The following is a 27,375-nucleotide window of genomic DNA, read 5'->3' as shown; positions in this document are numbered from 1 at the left end:
TTGGAAAGAGCCGGAGGGCCCCTGTATTGCTCAATGGTGGGTCAAGGTCTGGGAAATCTTGGGAATGGAAAAACTAACAGCCGCACTACTGAATCGAACGGACAAATTTCGACAAATCTGGGGGCCTTTTTTAGACCACGTGGAAGATAAGGAACATATGTTCTTTCAACCAAAACTAATCAAATGCCTCCTCCAGCCCTGAGGATCCCACTAAAAACAAGGTACAGGGCTGATATAACACCAGAACACGACAATACTAGCTCCCAGGAGTAACGCCTGGATCACGGGGAGGGGGGGGTGCAGATGGTAAAGAATGGGGTCCTCCCCCCCTTTTTTTTTTTTTTTTTTTCTTTTCCCTTTTTCTTTTCTCCTTTTTCTTTCCTTTCTCTTTAAACAATAGCAGCAACACATCCCCGAGAGTAACAATGATATCACAAACGAACAATAATGTCTAAAAATGAAATGTCAACCCACTGTTAAATTTAATCACTCTCGGCGCTACTCTTTGAGCACTAGGCAGGTGATTAATGAAGTAATGTTGCACTGCACTCAAATATCCTTGCCATTGTTTATACTGTTAAAGTTTGCACTGTGAACTGATGTTTCAATAAAAAAGATTTTGACAAAAAAAAAAAAAGAGTAGTAGTGGAAGGAATGTAGTAGTGAGAGGAAGAGAGTAGTAGTGGGAGGGGAGTATCAGAGGAAGGAGGAGTGTAGTAGTAGTAGGAGTAGAGAGGTAGTAGTGGGGGAGGAGTGGTATCATCATCAAATGTTGGAGGCCAGAATTAGGAGGAGTGAAACATTGGATGGACAGGATCATTTACTTAATAATCATTTGCCTTAATATGTGCAGGTTTTGGACCGGAGATATACTTTTCTCTATTAAAAGGTACAATGGTAAAAGTACCCTTGTCCTTTTACATCACATCTAGGTCCGCCTGTCCTGTGCATTGCAGGATACACAGTTGCATGAGTTTTACATTTGCACATTTTTGTAGAACCAAGTCTAGAAAGAATTCCTGTAAACTACCTTTTACCACAACACACATCATAAATAATATTCTGTCAGGTGATGAAGCTTCATGACTGTGCCATGACCTACATCAACAACAATGTTGTTAGGACCCACAGATTGTTTTTTTAATTTTATATAATTGTACAGAAACCATCTGCATTTAAGTTGCACAATAATGCTGTCCTTTTTAGATGGCACTTCTCAATACAATAATGCATTGGGTTTTATGGAAAATACATCTCACTTTGCACTTGACTACAATGGAAAAACACAATACATTGTATCTGTGTCACTTTAACTCTAGCCTCCCCTTTGTTGCTCCCTGGCCACCTTTACTCCCGGTGAGTTACCCTGTCAAAACTATAGGACGTTTTGTAGTTAAATCGGGGCAGAATACTTACTTGGGAATGTTGCTTTCTTTCTTTGGGAATCAGACCAGGCCGTTTCAGTTTGGAATTTCTCAATATGCAAGGTCCCTTTTAGCTGCTGCTTAGGTTCCCCTATGATCTGCCCATCTCCACCAGAATGGGGGAGGGTCATCTGTCTGCAGCCTCTATGGAAATCCCAGCTCGCACAGATGGTGTCTGTCACCATTCCATATTCCTCTGCAGACATATATCTCCTTTGGATAATATTCCTCTCGTCACTCTGTATGTAAAATATTTAGTCCAAACTCTTACCCTGATATTGTGAGTACGTGGTGGGTGGAGTCTGGGGGAGAGGGGCCTGGGGGTGGGGGGGCGGCTTTCACTCCTAGTCCTGTGATTGGCAAGGTCCACCTCTAGTCTTAGGACTGGAAAGGTGGGAGGGAAAAGTTGCTTCTCATGTAAAATAGCAATTTCATTTATTTTCCTGGTAACACTTTATAAATGTGATAATTTAATTAAACAAAAACAATTAAATTCTATGTTTTACCCTGCACAGAGAGACACACTGTCTGCGGCATATTTACTTTGAGAGATATTGATGTATCATGATTTTCATAGTTTGTATCATTATAAACTAGATGAATGTTGTGTCTAAACATGTTTTCATCTACAAATCACAGTTCAACTTAGGTGCTGAGGATCTCCACTATAATATTTTAGATCTTTAATTGATTCAACATTTCTGCTGTTTAACATAAAGCTTTTTGTTCAATTGTAGCTGAATACTGTTTCTGGACACACAAGGTCATTTGTGTTACATTGTAAACAAGCTCTTTTTCCTGCTTCTGCTATAGGAAAGGTTAAGCACTCTCTGCCTATTTTACAGGCACATCTTGTGATCACAACCTGGCCTTGAAAACTGGTTTGAACAAGATGACACAGGTGATTCTTGCAGTGGCCAAAACCGCCAGCTATAATGATCTGACCAGTCTTATGACACACATTCCTAAGGTTGGGACTGCACTGAGGTAAACCCTTGGTCAATTTAACTCTGCACCATGGAGTAGAGAAATGAACACAGCTTTCCAACTTGCACAAAATGCGGCTTTTAAATTTGTGCGCAATGTCTAATACATGAATGTGAACCAATCTGATATACCATCATCGCTTTTTATACTGATCATACAGTAGTTGAATAAATACATGATTTACATTTGTGTCTTTAAAGGGAAAAATCAGACCTTTTGCACTACTGGAAACCTAAATCTTCTGTTGCTACAGTTGGAGTTGATGACGAATCCTGGAATTAATTATTTAGGTTTCATAGCTGCAAGATAAATATTCTAGAACCTTGACTGAATTCTTTTGCTGATTATGCCATTCCAAATGCTTGGGCCTTAACACTTTTGGATATAAACATGTATGTATTTTCATTCGCTAGTTCTGCATTTCCTTTTTCTTGCCATCAAGACTCATTCTCTGGACACAATATACTTAAAAGGCATAGAAATGGTGACCATTTGTGATACTTTCTTTTACTTGTTGAAAGTTGTTGCTCGGATGGACAAATATTTGCCCACATCTCACAGGTGCACCCTTTTATTCATGGTAGGGAATAAGTAAACAGAAGACATGCATAACACTGTAATCTTTATAGCATCACCTCACTTTCTTTATATTGAAGTAGTCTCCATGTTTTCAGTTTAATTTAGGGAAATGCTCTTAGGGCTCCATTTCCCTCCACACATTGTCAGCAGTGTGCGGTATACACTGTACAGTAACATACCATACTGAACAGAAATGGTAAAGAGGAGATAGAGAGAGTTTACTGGATGGTCAGCGCAGTACTTATTCAGATGAATGCTGAGCATCTTATTCTTCTGTGCCACTGTAGCAGGTTTGGTAGGCAGATTTTCATGGGCACTTGTTGTCAAGGCCATGTTTGCGATTCACAGTAGGGACTGGTCTTTCACGCACTGGCTAATCAAGGCACAGCTGTTATAAAAGTTATTTGCTTTCGCAGTCGTGGAGTGGCCCAATGCAGAGAAGAACTGTGATACATTACAATATTGCCTGGGCTTTTGAACACACTCTGACCTTTGTCTGGGCTGTGGGGATGTTTGTCTGCTAATGGCACCAGCCTCTCAGAAGTGGGGAAAACCAAAGTGCCCAACTTGTTTCTTATATGAAGCAAATCCAAAAAGTGTTTTTCACTGTGTACCTGTTCAAACCTTCCAAAAAATCAGAGTTACCAAGCATAGTTCCTTTGAAGGAGAATCTTTAATTCTTACCATAGCCATCCCAGTAACTCTGGCCCGTAAAGAGCAGATAATAGCCTGCTTACCTGCAGCCTATCCTTGGCCGCCAAGGAGTGAATCCTTTGTAGGGGAATTGTGGTGACAGATTGTTTAACAGTTAACCAATTTTTGTCTATGCCCTCAGTATACCAGTCCCCTAAGTGAGGTACATGGGGAATCTTATTCCCCTCACTCAAAACAATCTTTATTAGTATTTCACTTGAAATCCTGGGTCCTTTTCTCCTTTTTATATATATCCAAATACAGCTTTTTGGTAGTTCAATTCTTGGGACAGGCATATATAGTACATCGGAATTTTGCAATGGCGTTCATTTTTACAGCATAAATTCTCCCTAACCAGAACACATCCAGTCTAGCCTATCCGTCTAGATCCTTAACAATATCCTGGTGTGATGTTATGTGTATAGAGAAACTGAAGAGCTCTCAGTAGTTTAACACCTAAATATTCTAAAGCACAACCTTCCATTCTAAATCAGTAGTCAGATGCCAGTTGAGCCATAACATTAAGACATTCTGACACATTTTGAGGATCATATCTGGTATAATTTATAGTAAATCCTGAGATCACCTTAAATTCTTCCAAAAGTATTACTATTTTTGGCAATGTTGCTGCATTACCTGTCAAGAGCACAAGAGGTAATCCACATCTTGGGAGAATCTGCGAGAGATGGCACCTGCATCCAACTTTGTAGTATCCCTGTTAAGTCACGACCACTGAAGTAATGATTCTAAGCTGAGTGCAAAAAGTAAAGAGTATATGGGGTATCTTTGCCTGGTACCATTAAATAGGCAAATAGGATGCAGGAGCTCTCCATTTAGCTTTAGCCTAGTATTGCACAAATTACAATTGTCCATTATTTTCAAAAACTCTGGTCCAAACCACATGCCATGAGAACCAGGCATAAGTGCTCCTAGTTAACAAGGTCAAACACTTTACGTGTATCGAATCCCAAGTGCCTATGTGATTCCCTTCTCCTTCCCAATTGCATTGTATTTGCTACATTTTTGGGTAATATCATGTACTCCCCTGCCAGGAGCAAATCTAGTTTGGTCCAAATTTATCTAATCTGAGAAGACTCCGCTAAATAGAAAGGATGATTCATGATGGAAATGGAGCGATAGGATGCATGTTCAGCCTCATTCTTACCAGGTTTTAAAACCAAGGTGGTCAAAGATTCCGCCATGAATTTAGAGACTCGTCCCGAGGTTAAAAAGCAGTTGTAAAGGGCTTTAAAAGAGCACAGCACCTTAAATTGTATACGAGTTGGCAGGATAAACAACACGACTTGGCACTTTATTCAACTGGAGAACCTTAATGGCTTTATTAACCTGTTTTGTAGAAATCTGCTGCTCGAAAGTATCATGAAACTCTTCTGGAATATACAAAAGACCAGCCTTATGCAGGAAGCTTCTTTGTGCCCCACCATCTAGACCCTCTTGTGTATAAAGTTTAGCAAGTACATCTTGTAGTATCTCCATTTGAGCATGTTCACCCAAATGGAGAATCCCTGTAAAATCACATACTTCCTGTATATGATTCTGTCTCCCTGACACTTACCTTTATAGGCTCAATACCTGTTCCAACTTATTCCAGTAATATCAGAGTGTTGTTTGTGTGATGAATCTAGCAACTTTGTCACTGATTTCTGACTTCTTTCCTCTCTGGCGGAACCGCCCAGGTCCAACTTGGGTCCTTCCTCTCCACTATCTTTTTCTCTACTTGTGGTGTTCCCCAGGGGCCTAACTCTCTCGTTGGCTGTTCAACCAATACCTGGCACTTCTTGCCCACCGCATTGCCGTTCTCTGGCCCAACTTTCAGTGCTATGCGGCTGACACTCAGCTCATTTTCAGGCTACCTTCGGCCATCTCTTCTCCATCTCTCATAATTGACTGTCTGCTATCTAGGAGTGGTGTGCCGCTAATGACCTCTGCCTTAATGCCAGTAAGACTGAGATTCTCCTGATCAGCACACCCGCTGCCTCCTGTCCTGTCACTCTCTGGCCAGCCTCTCTTGGCCCACTTCCTGCTCCCACATGCGAGGCTAAAAACCTCAGGGTCATCTTCGACTCCACACTCTCCTTCTCCCCTCACATCTCTGATGTCTCTAAGAAGTCACACTACCAGCTACACCTCCTCAGAGGTATTCTTCCTTTCCTCTCCTTCCCCCAGAAGCTCAGTGCCTCCAGAGCTCTGGTTCTCTCTAGGCTGGCCTACTGCAACAGCATCTTTCTAAATCTGCCTGCCTCTACTCTCCGCCCTCTGTAACTCATCCAGAACAGGACTGCAAGACTTGTCCTTGGCTTCAAGCCCAGGCATCGTATCTCTCCAGGACTGAAATCTCTTCACTGGCTCCCACTGGCTGCGAGGATTAAGTTCAAAACCCTCTGCATTGCCCACAAGGCCTTCTGGGGCCTGAGGCCTCAATACCTTCAACTCTCTCTTCCTAAGTATGTTCCTTCTCAAGCTCTTCGCTCATCTGCATCCAACTCCCTCAGGGTCAGTCGCTTCTCCAAGCAACGAGTTACTGGTAGATCTTTTTCTTCGACTGGGGCCTCCCTCTAGAACAGCCTCCCTGAAACTTGAGGAGAACCATCTCCGGTTCTGGTAGCACCTCAAAACCTTTCTCTTTGCTTCTGCTTTTTCTCCTCCTCTCCCTTGCTGACCTCCTGGCTGAAACTGAAACTGCACTCATTACCTGGCCACCCTCTGATCCCGGGCCCAGATCCCTCCCCCGCCAGTCACACACACCTGCACTGCCCGCCTGGCCACCCCCTGCACTTGGGGACTGTTTCTGTATCCCTACAGTCCCACTACCTGTACTTGTCACCTGATGTCTGCACTTGCCCCCTGCTGGCTGTTACTTTTATTTATTGTTATTATTCTATTCCCATGTACTGTACTGTGCACCCCCCGCACTTTCCGCCTTCCCCCATCCCATGCACTTGCGCGATCTAAAGGACACCTGGCCTAGTAGGATTGTTGTCTGTCCTCCCTTTGTTCCCCCTCCCTTTCCTCGTTGCGCCTGGAAACACTTGTGTATAGGCGCGTTATAAATGCCATATCATATCATTGTTGAAGGGTAGCTTCTCCCATGTGGCCAGGTAAAGTCAGAAGCTGCCTGTCTCTGACCCTGGGGGTGGCTATCTGCGGCAGGATCACATAGGGGAAGACAAACTCCAGAGGAACAAGAACATACTAGACCGAAAATAATTGTGCAGCCATAATTTCTAATGACATCCATGCTACTGTACAAAATATCTATATGGCTTATTGTGACATAGATGAGGACTATCCAAATATTCCCAGTCAATCACCTTACCTGCCCCTCCCTTTTTAGTACTGAGACGTGGAAGCAGGATGGAGCAATGAAGATGTGTAAGCCAACACTGCGGTCTAGTCTGTGGAAATTGCTAAACCATGCTGAGAAGTTTAAAACAGCCCCAGTGGACAGACTTACAAGAGAAAAGCAGAGACTGAGTTTGATTGTAACTTGTTATGATGCCGGTCAGAACGCCGGAGGCGAATAAACTGTTTGAAGTAGCATGGAGGCTGACCCGCACAACGCGCAGAGGAACCCAAACAAAGGAAGCGCACTGCTTGAAAGCCTGAGTCAGTGGGAGCTGTATTCAGCAAAAGAAAGCAAAATGAGAGTGTGCCTACTAACTGGACAAACACACAGTCAGAAAACCGAAGCGGGTGGAGAAGGAGAGATGCGAGGGACACTGACGCTGCCTGGTAAGTTCAGAAAAAGCAAATGGGTTACCGGAGCGTCTGAAAGTCTATGGCGTGTCACAGAAACGCACGATAGAGGCAAAGTGAAACATTTTAAGGAATTGGAATATTTGCGAACAACATTGAAAACGGTCGGTGTCCCAATGCTCCAAAAGCAAAATTGAATGTAAAAACGAACTGTATTGGAAAAGGGGCAGAACCCCAATGTTTGAAAGTAAGAGTGGAAACTGAGGCAAACCTTGCTAACCAAGGTTCAGTGACCCAATATTGGGCAAATTATAAGATCGTGGATAAAAGACAGTGATTGGAGAAGGGAGAAGCCCTGGCAGGCTAGTGAACCAGGTGCACTGTGAGTCTGGGAAAGACAAAGAGACTTACTAATTTGACATCCTGTCAGGAGAGTAAACCAGAAGTAAGAAGAGAAGTAAACTGAGGGGGCGCTAGTGAGCCTAGCCAAGATGGCCTTGGGTCTGTAACCTCCCAACCGCCCTGATAACTCAGGAACAGGTCCTGGCGCTCCTGGTCAGACCATCGCAAACATTTGAAGTGTACCAGCTGTATGAATATCTGAGGCACACTTCTGGGGAGTTAGAAGATCTCTGCTTGTACTGCTACGGCATATGGCACAGCAATGTAAATGCAGGACCTCCCGCGCAGTGACTGAAAAGAGAAGGTGAGTGCTCCCCACGGAAAGCTTCGACGGGGCCTGCTCAGGGGGACGTGGACTGCACCCCTTTTTTAGAACTTGCCCCTGCTGGCGACATGTGGGGATCGAGGTGCGAGTCCTCGGAGGTTACTGCAATCAGAGGTAGTTGAGATCTCCCAGCAGGTGCTGGGCTGGCTTTCGCCTGCAGTGGTGGTCTCGTGGAGGAGCGAAGCGCACATAGGCTCTGGGCCGGCAGTAAGGGAGCAGGCATCCAGTGACGGCATACAGCATTCCAAAACACCATGTCAGGCAGACCTGTGGCACTGATCCACACTCCCTGTGGTGTGATGCTATGAGGAGAGGGGCAGGACAGAGGCTGACAAACGCGCTCTTGCTGGCCTGTGTGCAACTGGTGGCGGGCACAGGAGGTTAGCTTGGATGATGAGCAGTGCTTCACACTGTCCGGTTGGATGCTTGGTCCATGCAAGCCCCACTACTAGGAGCTCTGATGGGGATACGGATACAGGGCTGAGCACAATTGTCTCTTTGATGAGATGTGGCACCATATTGGGCAGTATACTGGTCTTCCTGCCCCTGCCTTGACAGCGGACACAGGCAAGACACTGGATTAAGCATGTGGGCACATTGCGTCTTGGCCCCCCCACATCTTTTGGCTCCTGTGGGGAAGGACGCGACAGACACATTGGTGGGGTCACTGCACCGCGTGCAGAAGAATGCTGATGGTACTGCCAGTGGGATCTGGAGACATACATTTCCTTGCTTTGTGGATACTGGAGGCAAGCAGGTGCAGGCAGAGGTGGAGGGCAGCGCTGCTCCTTGATAGTTGCTTGCTCACCCCTGTGGCTCTGGCCTCTGGGAGATGGGTTACGGCCTACACACAGGGGACAATATTGGGTTCATATGATAACTGGGTGTGCTCTACATTTTTTAACTATAAACAGAAGCCCATGCACTGGGGGAGTGGATGTGGATAGTTTGGAGGGGGACATCACGGGTTAAACAGTAAATACACTGCCCCCATGCATGCAGCGGGGGATGTAGCCAAATAAACTGGACTGAGTGCTGTATTGGCTCTACAACCAGTGAGTTGCAGTGTGAGACTGGTTGGCTAAAGCGTCGTTCCGGAGTGGGAGGAGAGCAAAACTGCATCCCCGTACCATAGAGGAAGTGGTAGTAACACTGCCACTTGTCAGGAATCACTGTGTAGAGGCTCTCACATGTGGACGGGACAGCTGTGGCTAGTGTGACATGCCTCCTGCTGCACTCCTATTGCTCAGAGAGGCGGCATTGGTCACGAGTGGGGGTCGACCCATATCAACGTAAGAACAATTGATGGTAATACTACACACTTTGCATGACTTTATTGATATCACTGTGATAGTGTGATCAGTTATTGGTGGCAGTGTAGAGCTGACGGCAGCTGATGCAGTGAGCAGACATGTGGCACTATGTCTAAATAAAACAAGGCTGGAAAGCAGCAATCAAAACTACAATTTGAGACAGCCAGCCAGACCGAAAGCCATGCAATAATGGAGGAGTCTCTGGGAGGGAGTTCCCAATCTTCGACCCTTGATCCCAGTGGTGTGTTTAACTATATCAAGGACAAACTGACACTCTAACCTGTAGAAAAATGGACCACATGCAGGTTTGCTTAGACAAGCACAGAGAGGGATTGGTTGAGGTTGAAGTGCGGGTGTCCACAGTTGAAGATGAATCATCAGGCGCATCATGGGAACTGGTCCAAGTCCAGAAGGCTCTCAAAGAACTGGCTGATGAACAGGAGGACCTTGAGTCACAGTAGAGGAGGAATAAACTGAATATAGTGGGTGTACCTGAATCGGTGGACCAACGATTTATGGAACCATTGGAAGAATCCATCCAGCAGGAAGCATTCGATGGTGAAGACTTTTCTGCAGTTTTCATTGTGGAAAGATCACACCATATACTTGGAAAGAGACTGATTGCAGGAGCACCGGCCAGACCGGCTTGCATGTTGAACTGCCAAGACAGAGATCTCGCCCTTCGAAAGGCCAGGGAAAAACGTTCCACGCCATATAAAGCGGACTGCATCAGGCTGTTTCCAGATTTCTCCAATAGGGTGCAGGCATCCAGGAGGACATACATCGATGTCAAGAAAAGGTTTAGGGAGAGGGGCATGAAGTATGCCATGCTTTTTCCTGCTAAACTCAGGGTGGAATACGAGGGTTGAGTGCTGTTCTTCCAAACACCAGACAAAGTAAATTATTTTGAGATGCTGCCCAGGGCTCTGAGGCACGGGGGAATAATGAGCAAGGGGGTAACTCCCCGTGAATTATGTTTATGTATTGATGACCGGTGATAATCAGAGTGTCGTTTCTGTGGAGGTGGTGAGAGAGGAGCACAATAATGTTGGGTTGACGAGGTGGCTGGGTGCTAGAACGGCCCTCAAGCAAAGTACATGACAGACATTTTTGGGTGGAGTGGGATTAACTGGCATGTTGGGGTTGCCGGTGGGGGAGGTTTTGGGGGGTGGAGGTGTGGTGGTTCTTGGGATCGCAATTGCCCAATCCCCGATTTCTCTTTCCTACTGGACATGGTTACTGGACATGGTTGTGCAGAAACACTAGATGCACATTGGGGAATCCAGAGATTATTGTAAAGGTGACACAGAAGTATGGCTAATGAACATGGAATATTAGGGGTTTGAATTGTCCATCTAAATCCTGCAAGGTATTATTATACATTCAATGCACCAGATTGGCATAGCATTTCTCCAGAAAATGCACTCAACCCCATCAGGCAGGCGTGATTTGTACAGAGGTGGGGTTGCCATCGATACTTTTCCTCGTACTCGTCTTACTCCAGGGGGGTTAGCATACTGATACAGGGCTCAGTTGGTTTCCACCTCACTAAGGTGATTAGGGATCAGGAGGGGCGGTACATGGTCAGGCAAATCCTAATTACTACGGCCCCATTCAAGATTTTGTGGACAAACTGGAGTGGATAACTAAATAGATAGATAAACACTTGACTGGGGTGATTATGTGGGCAGGAGACTTTAATGCAGGGTTGGAGCCTGAGCTTGACAGGACTGGGGGGGCAGAGGGGGTCATAGACCCGGAAGAAAAGACCCTTCACATCAACATCCTGAAGTTTCAGCCATCTTCTGGGCCCTCGATGAGGGGCAAGGTTGTGAGGATCAACACAGACAAGACCGCGCGCCATGTTCTACATCAGGAAACAGGGTGGGAGGGGCTCTCCGGCCCTCTCCAGAGAGGCCCAGGACCTGTGGCACCGGCCATTCGTCAGGACATATTTCTTGTCCCCTTTCACCTGGCGAACATCAAGAAAACCATTGCGGACTCGCTCAGCAGGGGAACTACGTTCTTGCCATGTGTGGGAGCTTCGCCACAACCAGGTGGATTTTCCATTTCAAGAATGGGGTCAATCCCAGATCGATCTCTTCACAACGGCGGCGAATTCCAAGTGTCCAAAATTTGCCAGTAGGTTCCCACAGCCGAGGAGGATGGGGAATATGTTCTCATTCCCCTGGGAGGGACTGTTCATAAACGCTTTTCCACTATTACCACTCCTGCTACGAGTGCTTAGCACACTCAGACAATGTCACTGCAAGATGATATTCGTCACGCTGGCGTGGCCGTGACAAATCTGGTATCCAGACCGGCTAAGTCTGTCAGCAGCTCCGCCCATCAAGATGCTACGACTGCCGTCTGTCCAGAGAAGGAGGAGCGATTCTGCACCATGACACAGCTTTGCTGAACCTCAGGGCTTGGCTCCTGCAGCCCTAGCGTTTAAGCATTATGCCTTACCTGCGGATTGTAAGGACATCCTCGCCAGGGCCTCTTCAACGTTGACTTGCTAAAGCCAGGAAGCGTTTCTTTGTGTGGTGCCGGGCTCAAAAGATCATCCATCTGCGTGTCACAGCCCTGCAGCTACTACCATACCTGCTTTCCTTGGCCAAGGCTGGACTGACTCATGCCTCTACCAAGGTGCACCTGGCAGCCATATCCCACTACACCAGGGCGCCGGGTGAGCTTTCTCTGTGGTCTCTCAAACTCGTCAAGGAGTTCCTCGAAGGGCTCTTTAGGACCTGTCTGCCGGTGAAGGCTCCTGCCACGGCTTGGGAACTGAATGTGGTTTTGACTAAACTTAAGGGGGCATCTTTTGAGCCGATGCATCAGGCCCCATTCAAGTTTCTATCGTGGAAGACGGCGTTCCTCGTGACAATCACCTCAGCCAGGTGGGTCAGGGAGATCCAGGCACTGTCATGCAAGCAGCCGTATCTGGCCTTCCACGCTTCAAGGGTGGAACTACATACGCAACCCACCTTTATGTTGAATGTGCCCTCAGAAGTCCACCTCAACAAACCTTTGGTGTTACCAGTCTTCTTCGAGAATCTGTCGTCTTCAGCAGAGAGGGACTTGCATTCACTGGACCTTGCTCGTGCCTTGAAATTTTGCGTGGCATGCTCAAAGAGCTTTCGGAAGACTTCTCAGCTGTTTTGCAATTTTGGTCCGGTGAATAACTAAAAGGCCTTGTCAAAGGCATCCATCTCCAGGTGGCTCTCCAGCTGCATCATGCACTTTGATCGGCTGGCTAACATACCTCTTACATGCCGGCCTGAGAGCCCATTCCACCAGAGCCAGGCAGCAACAACATGGTTTCTCTGTGGTGTGCTGCTGCTCGAGATCTGCAGGGCTGCTACGTGGAGGTCCACGCACACCTTCACGAGATTCTACTGCATCGCCAGGGTTCCAGGGACGAGTCCCGAGTCCGCGAAGCAGTGCTACGCAACATGTTCATTTGAGGCGAGTCTGTTCTAGGGGTGTGTTATTGCTTCTGTTGAGCCCTGCCACCTCCCATGGTTGTGTATATGTACTGCTGTGTAATCATTATTCATGAGCATGTGAATCCATCCCAGGCCCCATGCTGGAGAAGCTTAAAGTTACTTACCTGTAACTATTCTTCTCCAGCATGAGTCTGGCATGGATTCACATGCAAACCCTTCGTCCTTCCCGTCTGTAGCTCTTCCTGGCTCATACTGCCACTTTACGCACTTAAAGAATCTAAAGATGGTCAACAGGGGTGGAGCTTAGGGAGAGGACCGTCATTGGTTGGGGCAGTATGACCCAAAGGACAGTGATTGGTTTAGAGAAGAAATACAGTTTTAAAGCGAAACTGTTTTTTCTTTTACCGAGGATTCCCAGCCTGATGACTGGGAATATTCATGAGCATGTGAAACCATGCCAGACCCATGCTGGAGAACAATAGTTAAACCTTACTATGGCCGGCACCACTGTTTGGAAGTCCTGAGGTGGGTGGAAGTGCTTGCTGAGTCCAAGCACATTTCTTCCAGCCACCTTTGAGTGAGTTCCTACTTGAAGCAGTGGCCCAGGAGTACAAATTTGGTCTTGGTGGTTTTAAGGCTTATGTTGGCATTTGTCATCCATGTTTGAATGGCTGCAAGGCATGAGCGAAGGCTCGCAATATCTTGTTGTCCCTTGACATTTATTAGGTACAACTTTGTATCATGTACATACTGGTGTATCATATTGTTGTCATCTAGGAGTGAGCATGGAAGTCCCACATAAAGGTTAAAGTTGACCAAAGAGAAAAAGAAACCCTGAGGGACTCCACAGGTGATGTGGTGGTATTCGGACTTGAGGCAGCTCAACTGAACAGCATGGCGTATGCCAGATAGCATGTGAACCATTTTAGGAAGCTGCCACAGGTGCCCAACCTGTGTGCAATGAGTGTGAGTACTGTATGATGGTGGGCTGTGTCAAATGCAGCCAAGAGGTCCAGGAGGACTAGCAGTCACATGTCCTTTTTCTCAATAATCTGAAGGGCGTTGTTTACCATGTGGGAGGTGGCTGTTTCAGTGCTGCATTTGAGGCAGAACCTGGAATGGTAATCTCAGAACAGTCCGAATTGCTCCATTTTTTAATGTAGTTGGTTAGCAATGACCTTCTCGAATTTGCAGATAAATGCAAGGCTCCTGATCAGCCAGTAGGTTACGAGGTCTTTTGGGTCTAGAGTGAGCTTCTTTAGGCATGTGCCTATAAGGCATGCCTCAGGACATCTCTGAAGGGAGGCATTCACTATCCTAAGAAGATTAGTAAGTAGTACCTATGTAAGATGAGAGAGAAGTCAATCCAGGCTTAAATGGCCCATGTGAGGTTGCAGGGGTGAGAGGATTTGGAGCCCTTGAGGTGGAGCCTGATGGTATTGATCTTTTGATAATTAACTTATTAATAGCCTTACACTTCTCCTGTAATTCTGGCAACTCTTGGTCTGATGTGGGGTTGAGCAGTGTTCGACTGCTGCAAAAAGGGCATGGCTGCTGTTGGAAAGAAGCTGCCATAATGGTGGTGGTGTAATATTAGTTTATTATTAGGAAGCTTGGCTTCTTATGCCAGGTTCCGCCATTTGGAAAGTGAGGCTGTGAGGGATAGAAAGTCCTCTGGTTTGTAAGCCTTGTGGCAGCATTTATCACAGGCTTTATTAGACTGTTTGTAAATAGAGCTCATGAGTATATCAGGGTTGAGCGGTTTGGTTCTGGTGTGGCCAAAAGTTTCCTGAGCAAAGTATCTGCCAAATCATTTTGATGGCATTCACAGAGCTGCAAAAGTTGGGGGAACTGTTATTCAGGACCTCCACTGGAAAGCTTTTGAAGGATAAATGTGCCACCATGGGGCGCTTAACCTGACCCTGCTCGGTTCTGGGAGTCGGCTAAGGATATGGAATGGCTGCATAGTCTGCCATTTGAGCATCATGGTGTCCGCATCAATTAATTTGTAAACCTCCTGCAACTGTAGAATTTAGAAGGCAAGGCATCAATCTTTATTGGTGTGCAGTCAAAATATCTAAAACAAAATGTTGAATGACAAAAATATCGAATTATTTATGTTTTATTTATATTTATTTTTTGGCTCTCGTAGATATAAAAAAAAAGGTAAAAAAATTAAAAAATAAAATAAAAGGGGGGTTGGAGGGGAACGCCCATTTCGAATAAAAAACGTATTAAAGAAATTCGACTTTTTTTTCGACTTTTCTTTCAATATTATGACTATGAACCATCTTTATTTATTGCCAAGGAAAATAACTGAATAGGTTGGCCATTGTTTCAGTAGAACTAATCACTGCCTAAGTACCCCATGTAAATAGCAACTCCTAGTAGAGGAAAAGGGTCGCTTAGTCCAAATATTCCTTTCCTAAAATAGATTTCAAAAATTACCATTAACCGATTTTCAATTTAAATAGTGTCCAAACACATACATCTGCTTATGTCTCTAGTTCTGTCTCACCACAAACCGGTCCAGAGTCTGAAGATTATACCTGCGATTTACCCAGAGTCGTCTCCTCCCTCGTTATTTGAGGCACTAAGCCAGCCTTAAGTAATTCGCCTCTTTGCAGGTTTTCATGTGTTTCCGAAGCTTGCTAATCATCTATACCCAACAGTTTAGCTGCATCCTCAATTCTGTAGAATGCCTTCTGCTGTCCTTCGAGTTCAAATAATACTTTTCAGTGCAACCACCACTAATGTCTTATTTGCTTTTCCTTTCGGCAGTTAACTACTTGAGCTAATCTTTTCAGTTTTTTGAATGGTCATTCACAACAAATCCTGATAAAATTGGAGGGTCTCATCGCCTCTTTGAACTTGTAGAATTTTACCATGGTAAGAACACCCACTGTCAAGTCCTTGTCATGCTGGTAGGAAGAATACACCCTATATTGTCTGTCCAGAATTAATTCAGAATCTCGTTGCAACTGTATAATGTCCATTAAAGAAAACCTAGGGCTCCAAGTTTCCCTCCCTGATTGTTGTTGGTATCCCTCTCACCCGAATATTATTACAGCAGGACCTGTTTTCATTATCAGTCTCCTTCGCTGCACAGTTTGCAACATTGCTCCTCCAGATCTCCCACTCTAGTTGTCCATTCCTCATGCTCATGACACAACACATTGGCCCTCATTACGACCCTGGCGGAGAACCATGGTGCAATTTGCACCATGGTCCATGGCGCTAAGCTGCCAACTCCGCCATGGTGGTTGGCGGACTTACCGCCCCATTCCGACCTTGGCGGGGCGGTAAATCCCCAATCCCCATTTACCCTTCCCCATTCCCATTTTTGCCCCATAGGGTATAATGGGAGTGGGGAAGGCGTTAATTACGCCACCGTAAATTACGGTGGCGTAATTAACAACAAGTCCCGTAGCGCCATGGATTTTTCCGCCTGCAAAAAGCAGGCGTAAAAATCACCATGGCGCTACGGGAACTCGTAGTCAGGCGGAAAGGTACGCCATGCTTTACGCCGGCGTAAACCCCTTTCCGCCAGGGTCGTAATGAGGGCCATTGACTTTCCTGAAGGATCTTTATTCACCTTTCAGTGCCCAAAACAGTTGTATTGAGTTCTGCTATAGATGTAGTCACTGCAACCTTTGAGGGGCTATCTCTTTTTTTGGTTCATCTAGCAAAAACGCAAGTTCGTCTTTCCTCTCTAATTGAGGGTCCATAGCAGCTGGCTGCAAAGTGGCAAAATGCAGCTCACAGTGAACAACTGCTTCTTAGAAGGCTCCTTATTGCATGCAATGTGGGAGTGTATGAGGGTGCAGAATGTTTGGAAAGATGTCTTGGATAGGTTGGATTTGATCGTGGGTGTGTCATTTCCTTGACTGCCGTTGTCTGTTTTTCTTTCAAAGGTGGATAGGTGGGTGGTGGCTCGTTAACATTGTCGCTGGATAGATAAGTCGTTAATTGTGGCTGTTAAGCAGATAATGAAGGTTTGGAAGACACAGAAGAAACCACAGGTGGAGGATTGGGTGTGTGAGTTGCAGGTTGTTAGTTTTGATAAGGTTTTGTTTTCAAGGCAGGTAGGACTGAGAAGTACCTTGAGTTGTGGCCGTCTTTTAATGAGCTGTATGGTTAGTTTGGTTGGCTGATTTCATGTGTCAACAGGATTGAGGTCTAGGTGGTTATTTGGGTTGCTGGTGTGTGGTTTTGTGTTTGTTCCCTCCACTTTTTTCTTTCTTCAGTTTATTTGTGTGTTTTAGGTTTTTGATTTGTTGAGGGAGAGATGAATACTTGTGATTTGCATTTTTGATATTATGTTTCATATTTAGATAACTTGTGATTTGAGATATTTGATAATCGTGTTTATTGAAAATGTGAAAATAAAATTATTACAAAAAAAGAAGGCTCCTCTGGTAAGAGCAGATATTTGATATTGCCTTTCTTGGAATCTTTCCCCTTTGGTGGGGCTATTGTGAGCAGACAGTGGGAAATGCAGAAGAACTGTTGCAGAGCTACCCTAGGACTGTGGTGCTATAAATAACGGTAGAACAGAACCAGCAATCGCACCCAAATAAGCATAATATGAGGGCCCCAGGTAGTACATCAGGTGTCCCTCAGCCCTACAGACGTTGTTCCCTGTTAACCCCTTGCAATGATTAGTAGGCTGCTACAGAGAAACACATTAGCAAGTTATCCAATCAATGTCAGTGAGTTCTATCGCATTAGAGATCAGGGAAGCTCAAGCTGGATCACAAATCCTTAAATAGATTGACACTGCCAAGTACTCCCAGTTCAAGGCTTCTGGAAATCAACAAGGCTGAGGTAGCTAGAGGGTGGGGGAGGATCTCTGTGGCGACACTCTACTCAGCCAACGAACACAGTTGCCCCAATGGTCTTCAAGGGTTATGCAACTTTGGGAGGTGGGGGGGGGTGAGGGAGCAGCTAGTGGTAGATAAAATATGCTAGAGATATGAACTCCACTCCCTTTCTCCGCCCCAGATAGTGGAAGGGGTCTGTGACCTCCAATGGTCTGCCCCAGTACTGCACCCACTAAATCCTGACCAGTTTGCTCCACAACTGGTGTTAGCAACACTTTGCAGCTTCCTGCACTTACGAGTTCCGAAGCCCTCCACCCTGTGAGACCCAAATACCTGAGTAAGTCAGTCCAACTTTCAGAGAGCATCAGGAACCTGATTGGGGGGGGAGAGGTCCAGTGCAGATAGAGCTGCCATGCCATAACGACCGAGGAATGGGAAGGCTGAACCATTATCTAGAGAAAAGCTGAGGGTGAGCGGATGAGCATTTGTCTTCGATTTATCTGTGCCAAGTGACCCCTTTCACCTTAAAAACCAACTGCCCCATGGAAGATAGAGGGGGAGATGTTCTTTGTTCAATCCTATTGGAGATGAGTGGGGCTATCGCTCCCAGTGTTCACAGCACACCCATAGCAGCTCCAACTCACCCTCTCCAACTGCCTCCAAGCCATGCCAAGTCTAAATCTTTGATCCCAAAATCTTGAAAACCAGACAGAGTATGATTTTGCCATCTCTGCTCCATCACATGATGACTTCCCTTCACAGGACCTCATTTCTGAATGGAAGATTTCAGAAAAATCAACCTTCACTGTGTTTATTATTCACCAAAAATGCTTTATCTTCTGAGAATGCAATTCATATCTTAGAATTCAGTTAGTCCAAACAGCACTATTCTTCATTTACAAACTCATGCTTTTGATAGAGGATTGACTACTTTGACTATCTGGAAAGTGATTGGATGTCAGCCATTGCCAGTATCAACACAACATTATGCCACAGCAGAGCATACATCATGTCTTCTCATACATATGAACCCAGGTTCTGCAAATAATACTGCAACTCCTCTTTTGCTCAGACAGTTTCTAAATGTTTTTGAAGCATGCTGGTCACTGTCATTGGGACTCAGACAGCAGGAAGCTGCATAGAGATTCCACTATTTCTTCTGTGAGGACATAATGACAAGCAAGACACAGACAACAGATTCAAAGTTCAAACAAAAGTAATTAATTAGTTAATAATTAATATTAACTCAAATGTCAGGATGGTTGAAGGCCTAACTTGCCCTATACCAAGGTGGGATTTCTAGACCTCAAGAAACTAAGGAAAAGTCTAAGTCAGGAAGTTCAGCTTAAAAGTCTGTCTGTGTCCAAACCGTACATTTGCCCTCATAACTAAAGTTAAACAATGTGTATGGATGTCAGTAACAAATGAAATAGCGTTTCAAATAAAGTTCTGAGCTTCTTCCAGCACCTGGCTTACTTTCAGCTCCCCTTCCCCAAATTAAAGACAACTCCACAAAGTCTCGGGAGTCCCTTCCCCAAGTTTAAGACAACATAGTTCCAAAAAGGGTCTCCAGGTTCCATTCCTCAAGATAGCACCAAGTCTCAGGTTTCCCTTCTTCCCCAAGACTTCAGCTTGACAAATTGTACTTAGTCTCAATCTCTCAATATTAAAAACCATTTCCAGGTCCACTTTACACTCCTGTTTTCTTGGCAGTTCATACAGATTGCTTTCTTCTGCCACATTTCAGCAATCTCTTTCAACGACTTTGCTTTGTTCTCTGTATAGTTCTTTAGTTTTCACAAAATAGGTTATCTCTGGTCTAGGCACAGTTGTCGGACCACATGGTCCACCGATTACAGGTCACGCAACCAGGAATCCTAGGCTTTCTAGCCCACACATGGTTAACACTCAATTGGCTTTGCCTTGCCAATCTCTTGGCTTTGCCGGAATGTGTTCCCTTCTTTGTCAGTTTCTTGACACACTGGGTTTTCGCATACAGTTCACTTTGTAATGCTCTCGTTCCTTCACCACATTGCATTCATACTTTACAGGAATAGTCCATACTTGCTTTCCACTGTATTTCATATGATTCATGATTTGCTTTCAATATACTGTAAGTGTACTTCACACAAACCTATCTGTTCATAGCTTTTCCAAAAGCTTGCTTTTAGTTCGGTATTCAATGATTAGATCTTTTGTTCTGCCGCTCAGTTTATATTGTCCGTATTATTCCTCACAACCCTTTGCATTGAGTTTATTGCATCTTGCACATACTCTTTCATTCATTCAGCATCTACTTTGGCGTCCCAACAGCCCCCAGGAGAGCCCCGATTTGTATGCTCTTCCTTTTTCACTCACTGTTCCCTGGCGTCTCCTCCGGGTGGCTGCTTTCTCTGTATCTGCTCTGCTGATGTGTTTTCTTCGGATCGCAAGCCCCACTCTTCGCCTTCTTTCTGCAGGTTGCCAGCAACTCTGCTTGCTGCCCCAGATGTGGCTGGTAACTTGCAGCTTGTAGATCTCTTCTGTGTCTGCAGCTCCTGCTGCTGACACCCGACCAACAAGGCTCCCCACTTATGTGGCCCTCTTGCAGGCCTCGGCTCCAGAGCTTGCTTGGGTTGCTTGCCGGCGTCCTGCTGGACCCACTTTGGCCTCCTGCTTCTAGACAGCAACTTTCGCCTTGGCTTCTCTCCTGCTGGTTCCCCCACCCCAAACACTTGTCGGTGCCACCTTTTATACACCTGCAACAATTTGACAGGTTGCAGGTGTGAGTCCAGTCTCAATTGCCTGACCATAATTAGTGAAGCACTCTGGACATGCCTGACTCTTACAACTGTCTGCAGGCCTCTTCCTCATCTCAGTACTAGAGTGACGAAAAGTATTTATTCATTGTGCATTTGTAAGGCGCTTATATATCAAGTAAATTGTGTTTCAAAGCACCCACAGGGAGGGAACATGGGAAAGAAAATCAAATACAACAATGAAGAAAGAGGCGAACCTACTAGGCCTTTGTGAGCATTCAGAATGTGCAAGTGCAGAGAGAGAGAAGGGATGAGGAGTGGGGACGGGGGGTGAGTGCTAGGTGTATCAAGAGGGGAAGTGCTAGGGAGTGAACAACTAAGTGCCTAGGTGGCGTGGTCAGCCGCCAATAAATAAGTGCAGGCCTGTGGTGGCGGCATAGGCCAGTGGGTGCGTAAGCAAAGTTCTAGGTGTAGGCTGTAGGTGATTGGGTGTGCAAGGCCAGGACCCAGGAAGACACATATGGGCACTGGTCACCAATCTCGGCAACTGTGGGATTCAGCAGAGGAAGGGAAAGAGGAGGTGAAAAGGAAAGTAGAGGTGCTTCTCGAATTTGAGGCGATGCAGCTCGAGACGAAGGGGGAGGCTGTTCCATAGCAAGGCAATTTGCTGAGGAAAGAGATTCCCGCCACCAGCTTGCTGTTTAGCAAAGCGCTTGACACACAGAGAGTTGGTGCCGGAGGAACATAAAGATCTGGAGGGAGAGTATTTAGTGAGAGCAAGTTGTAGATAGGGCGGTTACCAGCCCCATAAAACCCTGTCGATGATGCAGAAGGATTTGGATTTGATCCTTGCAGCAACCGGGAGCCAGTGGAGAGTTTTCAGGGTTGGAGAGATGCAGTCCCTGGGCTTGAGGCCAAGGATAAGTCTTGCAGCCCTATTCTGGATTAACTGGAGGGTTTGTAGAGAAGAAGAGGGTACATTAAGAAAAAGGCTATTGCAGTAGTCTAGCCTAGAGAGAACAAGAGCTCTAGAGACATTAAGCTTCTGTGGGCAAGTGAGTAAAGAAATAATTCCTTTGAGGAGGTGGAGTTGAAAGTGGGACTTTTTGAATGTGAGGGATGCAGGAAAGAGGTGTCGAAGATGACTCCAAGGGGTCTGGCTTCAGATGAAGGAGAAAGGGGGAAGAGCCCGTAGAAGAAGGCCAGAGTGAGGGACAGAAAGAGGGAGGAGGCACAATAGGCGGTAACTCAGTCTTGCTGGCATTGAGGCAGAGATCATTGGAAGTACACCAGGACTGGACGGCAGATAGGCAGTCAGGAATGATGGAGGAAGTAAGAAGAGGATCAGAGTAAAGTTTGAAGAAGAGTTGTGTGTTGTCTGCAGAACACTGGAAGTTTGGGGAGAAGGTGGAAATGAAGTGTGCAAGCATAGCAAGGTAGTTGTTAAAGAGCCAGTGAGAAAGTTGGAGCCACGGGAGACGCCGCAGGTGGAGATAGAGCTGGGGGAGGGGAAAGAGCCCAGAATAACCTGGGACGGACGGTCAGGTTAGCCAGTCCATTTTATGAGGATGGAGTGGTTAACCGTATCTAATGCAAAGGAGAGCTCAAATAGAATGAGAACAGCTGGAGAGTTGGAATCAAGAGATGCGAGCAGTTCCTCACGGATGTTCAGAAGAGCAGTTTCCTTGCCTCTGGATGCTCGGAATACAGATTCAAGGTCATGGAGGCAACCAACAAGTTCAGTGTGCTGGGTCAGTTGAGGCAAGACCTGCTTCTCTAAGAGTTTCCCAAGGAAGGGAGTGATAAATATGGACCGGTAGTTGGCTGGGTGAAATAAGACTGCAGAAGGTTTTTTCCAGAGGGGGCGCACAAAGGAGTGCTTGAGGGAGGAGGGGAAAGATCCAGTAGCAAAAGAGTGGTTTCAGAATTCAGCGGGCAGGGGCAAGGGAGCCAATATTGTCCTTAATGGTTCTGGAGAAGCAGGGGGAAACCTATTTGGCAGAGACCTTCATGTAGCGGACAACTCTGGTGACCTCATCAGGTCTGGTAGGAGAGAAAGGCAGAGGGAGGATGGGAGGCCATAGGAGGCAAGGGGCTAGGGGAGGGGGAGAGCGGCGCAAGGGTGCACAGGATGTCTTGAGCTTGTGCAGTGAAGTGTGTGGCCAGTGTGTTGCAGATGGCCTGGGAGGGAAGAGGTGAGAAGGAGACTGCAGAGAGGTTGGCTCTGCAGATTTTTAAAGCGCTCAGTCATATTGTTGGATGCACCAGAGAAGCAAGCCTGGATGTGGGCTCTTTTCTTGGTGCGGATGGAGAGTCAGTATTGTTTTCGGAGTAGGCGACAGGCCAGTTTGTCAGAGGATGAGCTTGAGGTCTGCCACTTCCGTTCCACAGCTCTGCACTTGCGTTTCAGGGCTGCAAGTTTGGAGTCGTACCAGGTGTTACGCTTAGAGGCATGTTTCAGGCAGATCCTCATTTCTGGGGCAAGAATGTCAAGGGTATTGGTGATGGCGAGATGGAGGTTGCTTAGAGCAGTGTCCGAGGCAGAGTCAGTAGTGGGGAGAGAGGGAGGGATGAAGGCCGCCGCTGACACTCATTTTATCAGCTGGATGTTCATGAAAGAAATTGTCATGGCTTGGGGAGGTGAGGTCAGAGGGCTGAGAGGGCCCAGGAGAGAGGAGAGGAGAGAGAGTGGTCTGACCAGGAGAGTGGTGTGATGAGTGGGGAGGAGAGTGAAAGATTGGTGTGGATGAAGGCATCAAGAGTGTGTCAGGCCGAGTGGTTAGGATCAGAAGGGAGAATGGTGAGGGAGAGTGAGGTGCAGAGGTCATGGAGAGAGTGGATGCTGTGATTGAGTAGTCAAGGTGGATGTTGAAATCGCCTATCAGGAGTTTAGTGGTGGTTGTGAGGAGAGGGAAGGGAAAATCAGCCCACACAGAGAGAACAGGGTGGTAGAACCAGGTGTCCTGTAGATGGTGACCATGGTCAGAGAGGTGGTGGTAGAGATGACCAGATTACATAACAGGCTCCAGAAGGAAGAGTAGTGCTGGGTGGGTATGAACGAAGAAGGGACCCACTCGGAGAGGATAAGAGCAACCCCGCCACCTGCACGGTTAGAGCGAGGCTTGCAAATGATCTTATGACCAACAGGGAGAAGGGAGTCAAAAGCAGTGAATGAGCTGGCCTTGAACCACTTCTCGGTAAGAGCAAGGATATAGAGATCAAAGTCTTCAAGGAGGAGGCAGATGTCGGCAGAATGTTTGATGGCAGAATAAGCATTAAGCGTGGCAAGATGCAAGAGGTCTTCTGAGGAGGGTTGCAAGGGCTTGGTACACTAGTTGGAGGGGGGGGGGGGACAGAGAGAGTGGAAGGACTAGTAGCAGGAGTGGGGATGAAGTAGATAAGGGACGGCAGGCGCCGGTTAAAGAGGAAGAGGTTGGGTTGAGGAGCCTGAACCAGGATAGTGCCAGTGTGATAGACATTAATGATAAACTTCGATGTTGCTAAGCCCGCCAAAAGGACTTCCCATTTAGTGCCATCATTAATGGGTGAGGATGCAAGAGGAGAGAGAAAGTAGAGCTGAGGAGTCCCTAGATCTGGGGAAGGGACAGAAGAGGATATCAGTAAAGACCTGTCTGGAAGTGTTTGCGAAAGGTAGGTCAGGGCTAGTAGTTGGGATGTCTTTTTTAAGCTTTTGTTCTTCCAGACTTTGTCAGCGATGGAGGATAGGTGATCGTATAGTAGTTAGAGAAGATAGGGGAGATGGTGAGTACCATAGTGGCGGAGGATATGAGGAAGAAAGAGGAGGGGCGTCACAGCAAAGTACAAGCACAAACTCACCAGGTGGCTTAGTAGCCAAGGTTGCAAGAAACAAATGCACTGGAACAGAAATCAAAGCACACAAAACATATGTAAGGGCACCTAAAATCGGTTTATGTTTCAAGGCACTCTGACCACACAAAATGAAATTGGCAACAGAGATGTAGGCACACCAAAATTCGATTTGTGTTACGAGGCACTCTGAACACACAAAATAAAATTGGCAATACAAGTGGAGGGTGCATTTGAAAACGTTTTGGCTAGGCAGGCAATCGGAGGCATGTGAAACAAGGTGCTATGTGTGAGTTGGAGAAAGTTAGTGCGTGAATGATCACGTCAAAGTGTCAACACGGGTAGTGTGATGGAGAAGTGGATAGAGCGTGCCACATGGTAGCTTATCAGGGCTGGCAGTAGATCAATGTCCATTTCTTAGGGCTGTGAGGTAGCATTAGAATGCAGGGAGAGGTGCCCCATGCCCCATCATGCTCCAACAGTCTCTGAGGGGCCAAGTGGTGGGCCTTGGTTAGGGGGCTGGCTCTGCCTGCTAGCTTCCTTAATTGGCACAAAGGCAACCAGCAGGTCAATAAGTGGCCAGATCCCATGTGATGGTGGAGGGACAAAGAGGTTGGCATCTGCCATCTTGAAGCAGAGTAAAGCTCCACCAGGAGCAGTAGCCCACTGGGGCTACTGCAGCAGTAAATGCAGCTAGAAGATGTTCTCCAGTAAAAGGAGCCAAGGAACACCTGTTAGTGTTCACTACTCCTAGTCGACTCTTCTTCATCCTGGTACTATAATGACCTAAATGAGGGGAAATGGTTTGCAACAGCCTATAAAAGGCAGGGGGAGGGTGAAGTTGGTTCTCATGAGGAACATGGGTATACCATGTCTCGCCTATGGATGTCCCAAAAACCCTGACCTGGACCTCTTCTCATGTGGCCAGGGAAGGCAGCTGCTATCCAATCCTGCCCCTGGGGGTAGTATTATGCAGGACGATTACATGGGAGGAGACTCAGGTCAGGATGAATGGGAGGACCCTCTAGGCAATTTCCTTAATGATCTTACATTCTTAATGGCTTATTGTGAAACTGACAATTTTGATCTAAAATTAAGCAAGAGCATTATGGACTTCAAGTCCCCTAATGCTCTTAGCATTGAGATTAGGCGCGCATTCGGAAGTGCATTCATAAGTGCACTGGCTGTTGGGCTGCCACGCTGCTGGAGACTGGAGCCTTGCTGCTGCATTCACGGACTTTGCTGAACGTGGTTCTTTGTTTCTGTGCCACCAGCACTGAGTCGGCAAGAGGAAGTTCCTTCCACGTTGCAACACGCTCAACTCCGCCTTTCGGCCTTCCTTCAGGCACGCCCCCCATTCAGCCTCGCTCTCACGCTACAGCTACAAATAATCCAGTGCACGCGCATCGCGCGCGCGCATTCGGAAGTGCATTCATAAGTGCACTGGCTGTTGGGCTGCCACGCTGCTGGAGACTGGAGCCCTGCTGCTGCATTCACGGACTTTGCTGAACTTGGTTCTTTGTTTCTCTGCCACCAGCACTGAGTCGGCAAGAGGAAGTTCCGTCCACGTTGCAACACGCTCAAGTAACTATTTGGACTTCAAACGATTTAGGCAGCCCCTGTGTGCTCTTTGTTAACTGTGCTATCTGTGCTAACTGTGTATTTGCCGGCACACATTTTCCAACTTCTCCTCTCCTTCTCTTTCTTCCTATTTTTCTGCAGCTCCGCCTTTCGGCCTTCCTTCAGGCATGCCCCCATTCAGCCTCGCTCTCACGCTACAGCTACAAATAATCCAGTGCACGCGCATCGCGCGCATTCGGAAGTGCATTCATAAGTGCACTGGCTGTTGGGCGTCTGAGGTGGGGTGGTTTAGAGCCTTACAGTTGACACATTTAGGGCTTTATTTGTTGTCCTGATTAGAGGTAATCATCATTGCCATTGTTTAAGGCTGTTGTATGCATTTTTTCTGAATTGTTTGTGAACCTTCCAAGGTGATACTTGCTATCCTGTGGAGTGACCTTTTGGCATAATTAAGTGCTAAGGCGCCTTATAGGATTAACTAGTGGTCAAAATGCTATCATTGTAAAATCCTATGTAGAAATTAATGAGGTTTGAATAGATTTGGCATTGAATGAAAAGGAAAAGGTATTCAAGGCACTCCAGAATTGATTAGCACTGTTTATATTGTTTGATGCGTTTTCTGGCATTTTACTCGACTGAGAGGCTTTGGCTCTAGGCTATATTTGCCGTCGAGTAGTTTTGCCCTTAAGTACTATCATTATGGCCGAGGGCCTCCGTAGTGGCAAAAAATCTAACAAGCACATTAAAAAAAAAAAAAAATTGAGGTGGATTCAGACGATGTCTCTACACTGTTAGACATTGTTCCACCCCCTGCTATTATAGAGGAGGATCTCGAGGTCAACCTCAACTCTATCACCGATGTTTCCCTAGAAAAAATAGCCTCCCTTGGCACAGTGTCAGGGTTGTTGGAATCTGGAAATGGGGTGGTGGATATGGTCATCAATTCTCCAGCTGGCTATGGTGTTAAAACCTCCCCCTCTGCGACTAAAGAAGCTTTGAAGGAGTCTTAAACTTCTTGTTTATCTAAAGATCCTTCTTTTCCAAAGCTTTCGACATTTCCAGCTGGCAGTGAAACCTATGAGATCGTAGACCCTAAAATCGAGGTTCATGCATAGATTGAACATGAACCCTTAAAGGCTAAATATACAAAGCTGAATATGTCCATGAGTCCTTCCCAGGAGTCAAAGTCTCCCCCTACGAACCAAAATACAATGGTTCACAATAAAATACAAGGGTCTATTTCTGTCAAAGAAGACAATAAATTATCCCCTAGGGGATGGGACAATGAAGAGCCCATTCTTGATCTTAGCCTCGATAGAGAGGCTATTAAAAAAGAGATGGGGATAGAGAGACTCGGATTCCACCCTGCTGATTTCTCTATGCTGGCACCTGCGATTGAGATGGAACTCGGAAAGCGTATAAGACTATTATATGAACCTTCAACCCCTGTGAATAAAAGCAAACATGGGATTGAAAATGTTTTCTTATTTAATAATCCTCCATCTTACTCTTACTC

The 27,375-nt window shown here is 46.3% G+C and overlaps 1 protein-coding gene across 6 annotated transcripts in view; it reads left to right on the top strand.

Annotated features, from left to right (window-relative positions):
- Nucleotides 1-27,375, top strand: part of VRK2 (VRK serine/threonine kinase 2) — a 711,103-nt gene that overhangs the window by 642,888 nt on the left and 40,840 nt on the right. The window contains exon 12 of one of the 6 annotated variants that reach the window (XR_011268142.1): nucleotides 2,270-2,411. The exons of the other annotated variants lie outside the window; for them this stretch is intronic. The gene's annotated coding sequence lies outside the window, so the exon portion shown is untranslated. The remainder of the gene's footprint in view (nucleotides 1-2,269; nucleotides 2,412-27,375) is intronic. 6 annotated transcript variants of the gene reach the window in all.

The sequence above is a fragment of the Ambystoma mexicanum genome, chromosome 4q (genome assembly GCF_040938575.1).
Source record: "Ambystoma mexicanum isolate Mex_15411 chromosome 4q, UKY_AmexF1_1, whole genome shotgun sequence".
Lineage (NCBI taxonomy): Eukaryota > Metazoa > Chordata > Amphibia > Caudata > Ambystomatidae > Ambystoma > Ambystoma mexicanum.
The sequence above is the reverse complement of the archived record's forward strand: the minus strand, read 5'-3'. Positions and strand labels throughout refer to the sequence as shown.